Below are 12,609 nucleotides of genomic sequence, written 5' to 3'. Positions count from 1 at the left end.
ATACATCTTGGCTCTTGTTTGCAAACTTTGGACAAGGATGTGAGACCTGCTATGTTCTGCAGTTCTTATTTACAAAAAACAGCAGTTCAGTTATAACACAAAATCCTATGAAGTGCAGAGAACCATAGACGATATGCACCCCGTAATTTTGCAATTTATTGTTTGAGGTTTAGCTGGCCCTTGGTTTTCTCTAAATCGTTATTATTTGTCATGTACTAAGACATACACTCTTGTAGTAAATCAGATACAATGGTAAAACAACGTACCATAATTTCCAGACCATAGGGCACACCGGATTATAAGGCGCACTGCTGATGAATGGTCTATTTTTTATCTTTTTTCATATTAGGCGCACCGGAGTATAGGGCGTATTAAAGGAGTCATTTTTTATTTATTTTTTTTCTGAAATTGAAAACTGTTTTAAAGACATTCAGACTTTACTTAAATCAATAACGGAGCAGCATCTCCACACCGGAAATGTGTCCCGTAAAAATACGTCCGACCGGAACTCTCTAATAACTAAAGTTCCTTGGGTGAATAATGTAAACTCACTATACCAGTATGTTTTAGCGCTTTCATGGCGAGTTTACTGACAGATATAAGTAAGAACGTTACACTACTTAATATTAGAAATGACAACAGCGGAGGATGAATGTCCCATCACAAGAAGATAGAGAAAAAGAAGAAGCTTAACGACTACATCATCGTCACGGACTACAAAGGCGGACGCGCACAATTTTTCAGGATATAGCAGATCCCAAATACAGATCAGCAGGTACCAGAAGGTAAGAAAAGTTGCTTTTGCATAATATTGCGAAACAAAACGCCAGATAATATGTCTTCCCTTATACACACACACCATAATAATACTCGTATGTTGAAGCACATCAAGCGGAGCGGCTTCATAGCTTACCAAAGTCGTACTAAAACATTTTGATAGATTTTTGAGCGCCGTTGGTAATGTTCTATATTTTCAATGGAACATATACAATGTTGGTATTTACTTGAGTCATATTGCCATCATAGTGCAGCCTACACTTATCTCTTTTGTTTGACTGCCATCTACTGGTCACACTTATCATTACACCATGTACCAAATTAGGTGTGTAAGCTCAACCAAACTTATTGCATTCATTAGGTGCACCGGGTTATAAGGCGCACTGTCGAGTTTTGAGAAAAAATAAATATTTTAAGTACGCCTTAGAGTCTGGAAAATACGGTACCTTAATTTGGATATCTCGTGACGAGTGTCCCAAAAAACTCCACAATAAAACAAGAAAAAGTTTAACTTACAGAATGTTAAATATTAGTTGATCATCGATAAAATGTCTTAGCGTACCCACATTTGTATTGTTTGAATTTCAAATTGTACGACCTCATCTTACATGCTAGTCCTTAGTTTCCCAAAATTGTCGAGTTTGTAAGTAATAATAAAAATGCTTTAAAAAAAATTGTACCTTAACTTGGATCACTTGTGACAAGTGTTGCAAAAAGAAGGAAAGAAAAACTTGTGTAATGTTAAAAATCAGGTCATCTTTGATTAACTGAGTTATTTATGTACTCACATTGATTTTGTTTGTCTTTTTACAAACATGTTGGTACGATTCCAAATTGTAAGACCTCATCATACATGCCAGCCCATAATATCCCCGAATTGTAAAAAGGAGTTAATAGTAAAAACTAAACATTTGGTTGAATTCCGCATTTTAAAACCTAACAGTTGGGTCTTGGTTAATAGTAACATGTATAAAATGTACTGTAACTTTGAGTGTCCCAATGGAGTCAAAAAAACAAAACATGCCTGGATATGTTCGGTCATTGAGGTACATTATATGGCGACGGTATTGGTTTAGTTTATTTTGAACGTGCACATCATCAAGCATCATATGTTTATTACACTTGTACAATTAACCTGTCTAAAAAGGCGTAGGAAACAGCAGATCTTAATAAATCCCACTTCTTCTGTTTTTTTGGCAGGAGTTTAACACATATAGCGTTAACCCCTTAATGCTCGATAACCTGATGTGTGTATTGGTTTTCTTTTAGTTTGAACAAATACTTTGTTCAAATTACGAATTGTATGACTTCAGCAAATTTCAGTTAGCTTCAGTTAAATATGAATTATTTGGTTAGTCGCTAATAGTAAAATCAATAAAACATTTTAGGCTACCTTAACTTTGAACAAGTGATGGGTGAAGCAAATAAGCCTTAAAAACCCAAAGAAAAAGCTCAAATGTGGTGTTAATCCGTTCATGTTCGTTTTTGGGAGGACATTTAATTTTTCCAGAGTTTTTACGACAATGTTGGTCAAATTCCTCACTGTGCAGATTCAATTAGCAACTGTCTGAATTTCTGGGGAGGTGCTGTTGCTTCGGTGAAAGGTTTCAATAAAGCACTAAGAAAATAGATGGGGAGCGGCGCAATGAAAGAAGGCGGAGACCAATGCCATCTATTGGACATGTTTATGGGTCTTCATAAAGGTTCTGCCTAAAGGTAATCTAGAAAGTGCACTAGGGGAGGAGATACCCCTGTGGCTGTGGCCTTCCATCTGCCACAGCCTGGATCTATCCGAGACTCAGACTGACTAAGGCTGAGCCGCTGCTAGCCTTAGCTTGGCCTTCTAACTGCTGTAGCCTGGACATCTGAACTTCGAATATTGGACCTGGGCAGGTAGTAGGGTTGTACGATATACCGGTATTGGTATAGTACCGCGATACTAATTAATCATTTTCGGTACGATACCGCCTCTGAAACGTACCGGTCCCTCACACCCCCACGCCGAAGTCACGTCGTGACATTGCTGGTTTACGAGCAGAGGAGCATGTTCAGCAGTGCACAATCACGGAGTACTTACAAACAGACAATGTGTGTAGACAGAAAAGGGAGAACGGACGCATTTTGGCTTAAAAACTAATGATAAAAGGTGAAGTTATAACACTGAAACGCCCCCAGGAAGAGGTGCTTTAAGACACGGCTAGCTAGTTAGCGGCTAAAGTCCATCCGCCGTCGGCAGTGTTTTAGCTACTTCTAAATCACTAATCCTGGTCTCCATGGCAACAAATAAAGTAAGTTTCTTACATGTATCATCCCTGCAGGACGAGGAATAGCTAAACATGTTTCACTACACACCGTAGCTCACCGGCATCAAAATGTGAACAAACGCCATGGGTGGATCTACACCTGACATCCACTGTAATGATATCAAGTACAGGCACGTATCTAGTCGATACTACTGATTACGTCGATATTTTTTGGCATCACAACATCTTCTTTTGTTTTAAAAAAAATGTATATTATGTTTATAAACTCAGAAAATATGTCCATGGACACATGAGGACTTTGAATATGACCAATGTATGATCCTGTAACTGATTGATACCCTGATTGATACCCAAATTTGTGGTTCAACCAAAACTAACGTAAAGTATCAAACAACAGAAGAATAATTGATTATTACATTTTAGCAGAAGTGTAGACAGAACATGTTAAAAGACAAAGTAAGCAGATATTAACAGTAAATGAACAAGTAGATTAATAATTTTCTACCACTTGGCCTTAAAAATGTTGACAAAATAATAGAATGATAAATGAAACAATATGTTACTGCATATGTCAGCCGACTAATTAGGAGCCTTTGTTTGTTTACTTACCACTAAAAGAAAAGTTGTCTAGTATGTTCACTATTTTATTTAAGGACTTAACTGCAATAAGAAACATATGTTTAATGTACCCTAAGATTTTTTTGTAAAATAAAGCCAATAATGCAATTTTTTTGTGGTACCCTTTATTTAGAAAAGTACCGAAAAGTACTGAAAAGTATCGAAATAATTTTAGTACCGCTACCGGTACCAAAATATTGGTATCGTTACAACACTAGTAGGTAGTAAAACAATTTAACAATGACTTTGACACAAGCTCTCTATTTAATATTAATGCTTTTTCCTGGACTTGTTTTCCGCAATTGTAGTGGGGTACCTGACCAGGTGCTCCACCAACCTTTAATTCTACCAAACGCGATAACAATCACCTGGTCCTTCGAAACTACATAATTTACACAAAGGTTATTGATGTCCTCATGTGGGTCAGTGCTAAATTATTCTAACCAGCTTCATTTATGGTGTATTTCTGTGTTAAATAGATGTTTTTCTCCTTCTGAAATTACTCATTTTGACATTGTGAAGCCAAGAAATGTTTTCATCGGGTTACCTTGCAATATGAAACGGACAATCTTTGTATTGCTCTTACTTCTGCTATCAGGCAATGTGCAACCAAACCCTGGCCCATTATTCATTCAAATATTAGAAGTCTACCGCCAAAATTAGACTTAGTCAAAATCTGGATTCTAACAACCAATGCAGACATCTTTATCTTATCAGAAGCCTGGCTAAGTAAAGCAGTCTCTGACAAGGACATTGCTATAAATGGATATATCTTCCGATGCGATCGTCCTCGAAAAGGTGGAAGAGTGGACATGTATATAAAAAACAAATTTAATGTTACCTTATTATCATCACTGTCAATCACTAAACAATTTGAACTCCTTGCCTTGCAGCTTGAATTCTCGCATGGCCAACCCCTCGCAATTGTAGGGTGTATAGACCTCCACTGAAGCCCTTGCCTCTCTTGCATCCTTTATGAGTGGGTTAAATGCTAGTGAACTTGTCTTGGTTGGTGATTTACATTTTGACTGGTTGACTTCCTCTTCTGATAACCTTAAAGCTGCTCACTAAATTTAACTCAATCACTTCCCCCAACTCGACCCAAAACTAAAAACTTATCTTTACTTGATCTAGTTCTAACCAGCGCTCCCCATAAGTAGACTGATACTGGGGTGTTTGTCAATGACTTGAGTGATCATTGTACAATAGCAGCTCTAAGAAACTGCAAGCTACCAAAATTAAAGCCTACTATTACATGCAAAAAAGATATTGAAAACTTTTGCCTCCCAGCTTTTATATACGACTTAGCTGTCTTTCAGTGGAAAAGAGTTGCTTTAATTTAAGATGTTGAGATAGCCTTGAAATACTTTTATAATGAATTTCAACATATAGTCAATAAACATGCTCCCTTTTGAAAATTTAGAGTTGGAAACCTTCTCAAAGAGAGAGTTGTGCTTGGGCCAGGGCTCGAAAAATAAAAACAGAAGTTGACTGGCTCAGCTTTCACCAGCTTAGAAATAAATGTATTTTGCTTGTTAAGAGAGCCAAGTCTGATTTTTACCTGCATGAATGCAAAAGACATAAATGACCTCAAAAAGTGTTGGCAAACCATAAAAGCTTCTTTAAATCATGTGACAACAAATGACTTTCCAAGTCCTTTAATTACTCAATCTGGTACTTTGTCTGATAAGACAGCTACCGTATATTACCAAATAGTAGCCCGGGCGTTTATTTCACAAAATCGATTTTGGAGACAGGCGTTTAAAAGAAGCAGGCGGTTATTTGCACAAAGCTTCTATTTATTTTTGCACCAGCCTGCACCAGGCCATTATTTGGTTACAATGGTTACTGTCCAGTATTTTTTTTTCATACAAAAAACTTTAAATGTAAAAGCTATTGTAAACATACAAACAAAAAAACAAGAGATCAACATGAGGTAGGCCAGAGGTCGGCAACCCAAAATGTTGAAAGAGCCATATTGGACCAAAAATACAAAAACAAATCTGTCTGGAGCCGCAAAAAATTAAAAGCCATATTACATACAGATAGTGTGTCATGAGGTATAAATCAGAATCAGAATCAGAATCAGAATCAGAATAGTTTTATTGCCATTGTTTGAGAACGGGTTCACAAACTAGGAATTTTTCTTGGTGCAAACGTGCGACATAAAAAACATATAACACATATTTGGTATAAAAAGAGCTGTGACTGAGCTATCAGATAGACTTAGAAGGGATTCAAGGAATTCAAGGAGCTGCTGTTAGGAGTTCTTGTTCATGTGCCTGATGGCCGAGGGGAAAAAACTGTTCAGGTGGCGGGAGGTGTGGGTCTGGATGGAGCGTAGTCTCCTGCCTGAGGGGAGAGGGGAGAATAGTGTGTGTCCAGGGTGAGAAGAGTCAGCTGTGATCCGACCCACACGCCTCCTGGTCCTGGAGGAGAACAAGTCCTGGAGGGATGGGAGCTTGCAGCCAATCACCTTCTCCGCAGCACGTACGATGCGTTGCAGTCTATTCTTATCCTGGACTGTGGCGCCGGGGAACCACACTGTGATGGAGGAGGTCAGGATGGACTCGATGATGGCTGAGTAAAACTGCACCAGCATCTCGGTCGGCACCTTAAGTTTCCTCAGCTGCCGCAGGAAGTACATCCTCTGCTGGGCCTTCTTGATGAGGGAGCTGATGGTCAGCTCCCACTTGAGGTCCTGGGTGATGGTGGTGCCCAAGAAACGGAAGGAGTCCACAATGGGGACGGGGGTGGGAGAGTCAATCAGGGTGAGGGGGGATGGTGGGGCTGTGACTTTCCTGAAGTCCATGATCATCTCCACTGTTTTCTGGGCGTTCAGCTCCAGGTTATTGAGGCTGCACCAGGACGTCAGCCGGTCTACTTGAATTAAGATGACTTAAAGGAAACTAAATGACCTCAAATATAGCTACAATTGAGGCATAATGCTGCAATATGTACATACAGCTAGCCTAAATAGCATGTTAGCATCGATTAGCTTGCAGTCATGCAGTGACCAAATATGTCTGATTAGCACTCCACACAAGTCAATAACATCAACAAAACTCACCTTTGTGCATTCATGCACAACGTTAAAAGTTTGGTGGACAAAATGAGACAGAAAAAGAAGTGGCATAAAACACGTCCTAGAAAGTCGGAGAAAGTTATACTTGTAAACAAACTACGGTAAGTTCAAGGACCGCCAAAATTAGTAGGACAAAACGGCGCTCGCCAAATACTCAAATCAGTGAAGCATGTTTAATACAAACAGTGTGCTTTATAACAATTAGGGAGGTTTGCGTCATGTTTGTCCTCCTATGGAAACCATATTAAAACAAAAACTTTTTTTTTTTTTCTCATCTTTTTCCATTTTTCATACATTTAAAAAAAAGCTCCAGAGAGCCACTAGGGCGGCCCTAAAGAGCCACATGCGTCTTTAGAGCCGCGGGTTGCCGACCCCTGAGGTAGGCTATCAAAAGACAATCGATAAACAAGGCCTCAACATGGCAGTAGTGCAACAATTGTCAAATAGAATACCAATACTAAAAATAAATCAACTTTTTAAATAAAGCAGCCTACCGGGAAAAATAAAATTATGGTACCAAGTACTCAAGTATAAAACCCACCATTAAAACAGAACAATAATACTGTCACTTAAATAAAATAAAGGCTACAGTACTCCAAGTTTTAAATAAAGCAGCACACAGGAAAAATAAAAGTCTGGTACCAAGTACTCTATAAAACCATCAAAACAATAATACTGCAGCAAACGCAACCCCAGTAGCATTTTAATCTAAATTATGCCAATAACAACCCATGGGCGGCTATTTGGACATAGGCGGTTATTAGGAAGAGGCGGTTAATTCACAAAACGGGGTCAGACCCCGGGCGGCTTTTAGGACATGGGCGGTTATTTGCCCAAGGGCGTTTATTTGGTAATATATGGTATATCAAATAGTTTTAATGAGTTTCTTGTTTCTGCCGGGTCCTTGTTTGAGTCGTTGAATCCTCAATTGTCAAATGTTGTTATAACTAATGTTAATATACCAAATATACCGCAGGCTGTAAATAGACGCAGCACCTGCACTTTTGAGTTCACACCTGTATCAGTATCTGAGGTAAACCGTGCACTAAAGAGCCAGGACACAACTAAAGCAGCAGGACCTGACCAAATTGAACCTTTTTTCTTAAAATTGGCTGCTGATTTTGATGCCGAGCCTCTCTTGCATATTTTTAACATAAGTCTAAGAAGTAAAAGCATTCCAAAAATCTGGAAATCGACCTTTGTTCTTCCCCTGCTAAAAGGGGGTGAACCCACAAATATAAATAATTACAGACCAATTTTCTAAATTATGCATTTTAGCAAAATTGTTTGAGAAGATTAGTAACCAGCTAAAGGATTTTTTAGGATCAAACAATATTTTTTTTCTGTTTCAATCTGGTTTTAGAAAACAGCATAGCACTATTACAGCTGCAAGAAATATTGTGTCGCCCTATTTATTGATTTGTCAAAAGCATTTGACACAGTAGACCACAGTCTGTTAATTCAAGTCCTTCGTCACATTGGATTATCTAAAAAATGCAGCTGCTTGGTTCACACACTATCTTTCCAGCAGAACATAACTTGTACAGGTGGCTGACACGACTTCTTCATTACTGGACATTACCAAAGGAGTTCGTAAGTAAGGCACAGTGCTGGGGCCCATTTTATTTTCTATCTACATAAATAATCTTTGCATTAATTTGTCAAATGCAATGTACCAGCAGACAACACCATTATTTATTGCTGTTCAACCTCCATCACTCAGGCTTTTGAGGTTTTACAAGCTGCTTTTGATGTCATCCAGGCTCGCTTATATGATCTTAAATTGGTTTTGAATACAAATAAAAGCAAGCTAATGGTTTTCTCTCATTCAAGGGGGCTACTGGAAAATATTCCAAATATTGTAACATCAAATGGAAACCCTATAGAGCAGGTCTTAAATTATAAGTACTTGGGTTTTACTCTTGATCAGGAGCTTTTATTTAAAGCCCATATTAACAACCTGGTCTCTAAGCTTAGGGTAAAGCTTTTTTTTTTTTTCAGAAATAAAAACTGTTTCCCTTTTAAAGTCAGAAAGAAATTGGTGACAGCGACTATCTTGCCCGTAATTGATTAGGGAGACGTGCTTTATTTTAGTGCTTTATTTAAATGCCTCCAGTCCTTGGACACTGTTTTTCACTCAGCACTAAGATTTGTTACTGTCTGTCATAGTCTCGCCCACCACTGGCAACCGTATATGAAAGCAGACTTATCTTCATTGAGTGCACGCAGATACCACACATTGGTTGACTATCATTTATAAGGCTCTTTTAGGTTTAATGCCTCCATACTTGTGTACATTGTTACAAAGAAAAAACAGCTCTTATGCATTACGTTCTAACAATTTGCATGTTTTAACTGTTCCCCATGTACGGATTGAATTTGGCAAAAGAGCTTTTGGCATTGCTGCCCCTCTGGCATGGAATGCATTGCAGACGAAACTGAAACTCTCTGAACTACTTCCATTTGGAGCCTTCCGTTCTATCCTGAGGGACAGACAGCGAGAGACGTTTGCACAGTGCATGTATTTTTAAAAGGTGTAAATCTTTATTGTTTTACAGTTCTCTTTTATGCATTTTAAAATGTACAGTATGTCTTAATGTATTACTTTTATGAAACTGCTCTGTGACGTGCTGTTGACCTCTTGGCCAGGTCACCCTTATGAAAGAGATCTTGATCTCAATGGGTTTCTTATCTGGTTAAATAAAGGTTGTATACATAAGTTAATAAACATGGCTGCCAATGTGCCTTCAACACTCACACTCATTGAATAAGCGTTGCTGAAATAGAAATATGATTAATTGTCATGTAGTAGCCAGATCCAATCTTCTATTAATAAAATCAATTATCTATTTTACTGGATGTTTACTGATCTTGCACTTCAGCTGACCTTGGGCAGCCTCACACAAACGCTCTGAAGGAAATACATGGTCCATGCGACTCGATCGGAAGTCACTACTAAAAATAACGACCATTTAAGTCATGTGAGACAAGGTTGCCCTGTGTTTTTTTTTTAACAAGACTTGTTTAAAGAACTTAGTCACAGGATAGCTGAAATGACATGGTTTTCCCACTGGACCGGAGGACTCTTAATCCTTTTCACTCCTACTGGAGCATCGGACTGACAAAAGGTTTCTCCAACAGGTTTGGTTTTGAAATACTTGCTTGATTTGTTCCCATGCCAATCTCCTGATATTTTCTGGGACAGTTCTCTTCCATGATTTCTTGGGTCATAATCTTTTCCTTTTCCCTTGAGAGTTCCACTCTAGGGCCTGCTGCATAGTGTTTGTCCTTGGATTCCTTAGAGTGTGCCTGATCCACCGTCATTTCCTCTGCCTGATGATGACTTCGACCATCTTCTGTTCTGTGCGCTGCCACAGATTGATGTTAGCTATGACGTTTGGCCACGTAAACAAGCCTGCATTGGAAACTCAAAAAAACGGAATGTAAAGAGAACTAACCAAAGGTTTTTGGATCTTATTCAGGATATCATTGCAAAAAACTGCCTAAGATCTCGGGATAGATCGAAAGGCGCAAGAAGTCCGGTCAAGTGTAAAGGGGCTGTACATTGAAGGATACCTCGGGTGCAGTGGGAGGGTACCTTCCTCACAAGGTTGTGTGCTCCTAAATTGACTGAAGTACGCTAGGAGTCAATTTATGTACTTTAAAGGGGAACTGCACTTTGTGAAATTTTCCTTCACAATCATTATGAGCGACAAGAACAAACATGTTTTTTTTAGGATTCTAACGATTTAAAAAAAACTGGGAGTCACCGTTGTGGCTTTTAAAGCCTCTAAAACAACTTAAAAACCCTCCATCAACATTTTATAAACACACTACAAGTCTATATATAATGTAACAACAGACACGTTCATAACAATATGTAACAGTATGTTCAATATTTACCGTATTTTATGCATTACCAGAACTTCTTTCCTCAGTGCATTTATTTCTGTTCACAGAGCAGTGCCATTTCAGACTTCCGGCAACAAATGTGTGTTCCTACTTTTTGGAAACGCGAGTGTGTTGTAATCAGACGACTTGGTAACAGACAAGGTAGAGTACTGTTTTTGGACAAATGAGGATTCACAACCTTATCTTTTTGAAGCTGAATATACGGAGGATAGACTGCTGCTTAAAGAAGCGAGCACCAAGAAAAGGTGAAACGTGGGAGAAGAAAGAAGTCAAAAGAGTGAGGTAGGCGTGACTTGCGGGTACAAGCGTGGAACTTCAATATGATATTGATCATGATACACGCAGTACACAATGCGTGTTATTATTACTACTACATACACTGCCAAGCTAGCTGTGGACAAACCAAACATGAAATGTAGGCTCATACTTTACAGACTGAGATACTGTAATATGATTGTTCTTGTTTTTCTGTCAGTGCAGATTGGTGTCCAATTGCACTGTGTTGTGCATTAAAAACTCAAAAGCAATTCATCTGTTGATGTAAAAGCTATCTTATCTCTTGCCGTAGCTAGCTTACGACTAATGCCTTAGCATGCTGTCCCAAGATGTCTTACTACGCTATTAAAAAAAAAAAGACTTCCTCAGTGTTCACTGTTACAATAACGATGTCGCTACAGCTACAGGTTATTTTACAGTTTACAGAACTTAAATGCGTAAATGAAGTATTGTTGACGGTTTTTGGATGCATTTTTAAAAGGGATTTAGTGGCAGAATGGATTGCACCCATTAGCTGCACCAAGCAGCCACCAAGAACGAGCCGATTTTTACAAATTAGAATGCAAAAAAAACAAAACCTTTTCTCTTGTAGTTTCTCATTAGGATTGTGAACGATAGGCAAAATTCCAAGAAAGTGCAGTTCCCCTTTAAGGTGCAACACATCAGGTAAAAGTCAAACGTGGGGAAGCAGTACCTAAAGTGATTACTGACAGGAAGCAGTTTTGGAAGTACAGTAGGAGTTTATTTATGTCCCTTAAGGTGACTTTTCTCTCAGCGTAGGTCCAGACTACAGTAGGAGTCAGTATATGCACCTCAAAGGGAATGGAGGCAGTACCTTGGGGGATAACACCTTGCTGACAAGGTAGGATACCCTCAAATTGACTGAATTATGGAATGAGTCTATTTCTGTATTTTAAGGTGCAACACATCGGAAGCAGTACCTAAAGTGACAACTGATGAAGAGCAGGTCTGAAGTACAGTTGGAGCTGATTTATGTACAGTACCTTCAAGTGATTTTTCTTGTAGAGTACAGTATGTTCACTGCACAGTAGGATTCAATGCATACATCTCAAGGGGAACAGAGGCATTACCTTGGAGGGTACCCAGATTCTGCACTCCTAAAGTCACGTATGTCCAAGAGAAGCCCTTTCCTTTTAAAGTGACTATTAACACAGAATAGGTTTTAAATCCAGTAGGAGATGGTTTCTATGTCAAAAGGTGCAAAAGATTTGGTAAAAGTCAAAGGTACACAAGTAGTACAAAGGTTCATTTTTATGGCCTAAGGTGTAACACCCACTGATAAAATTGTATACCTCCCTAAAGTGACTGAGAGTGGGTCTTAAGTAAGTAGTTGTCTGTTTGTGTGTCTCAAATAAACAAACAGTAGCGTCTACGTCTCAAGACGTACAGAGACTGTATCTTGGAGCATAACACTTGAATTTCGACTAAAAGGCGTCCATTTCTGTTTCTTTAAAGTCTAGACAAGAGGGTACAGAGGAGGTACTCTGGAGGCGACCACCCAATTAACAACATGTTGTAGCCCTAAAGTAACTTCTGTCTGGGGGTAGGTCTAAAGTACAGTAGGAGTCTGTTCACTTGCCTTAAAGTGTAACAAGCCTCTGGTATCAATCAACCTTGGAGGATACCACTCCAGTCTCTTAGTGCTTGATTCTAAAA

At 38.8% G+C, this 12,609-nt stretch overlaps 1 protein-coding gene across 2 annotated transcripts in view; it reads right to left on the bottom strand.

The window, feature by feature from the left end:
* Window positions 1–12,609, bottom strand: part of LOC133661755 (adhesion G protein-coupled receptor L3-like) — a 219,437-nt gene that overhangs the window by 159,346 nt on the left and 47,482 nt on the right. The window lies entirely within an intron of this gene.

Source organism: Entelurus aequoreus, linkage group LG12 (assembly GCF_033978785.1).
Source record: "Entelurus aequoreus isolate RoL-2023_Sb linkage group LG12, RoL_Eaeq_v1.1, whole genome shotgun sequence".
Classification (NCBI taxonomy): Eukaryota; Metazoa; Chordata; class Actinopteri; order Syngnathiformes; family Syngnathidae; genus Entelurus; species Entelurus aequoreus.
Note: the sequence above shows the minus strand (reverse complement) of the source record. Positions and strands in the feature narration are given on the sequence as shown.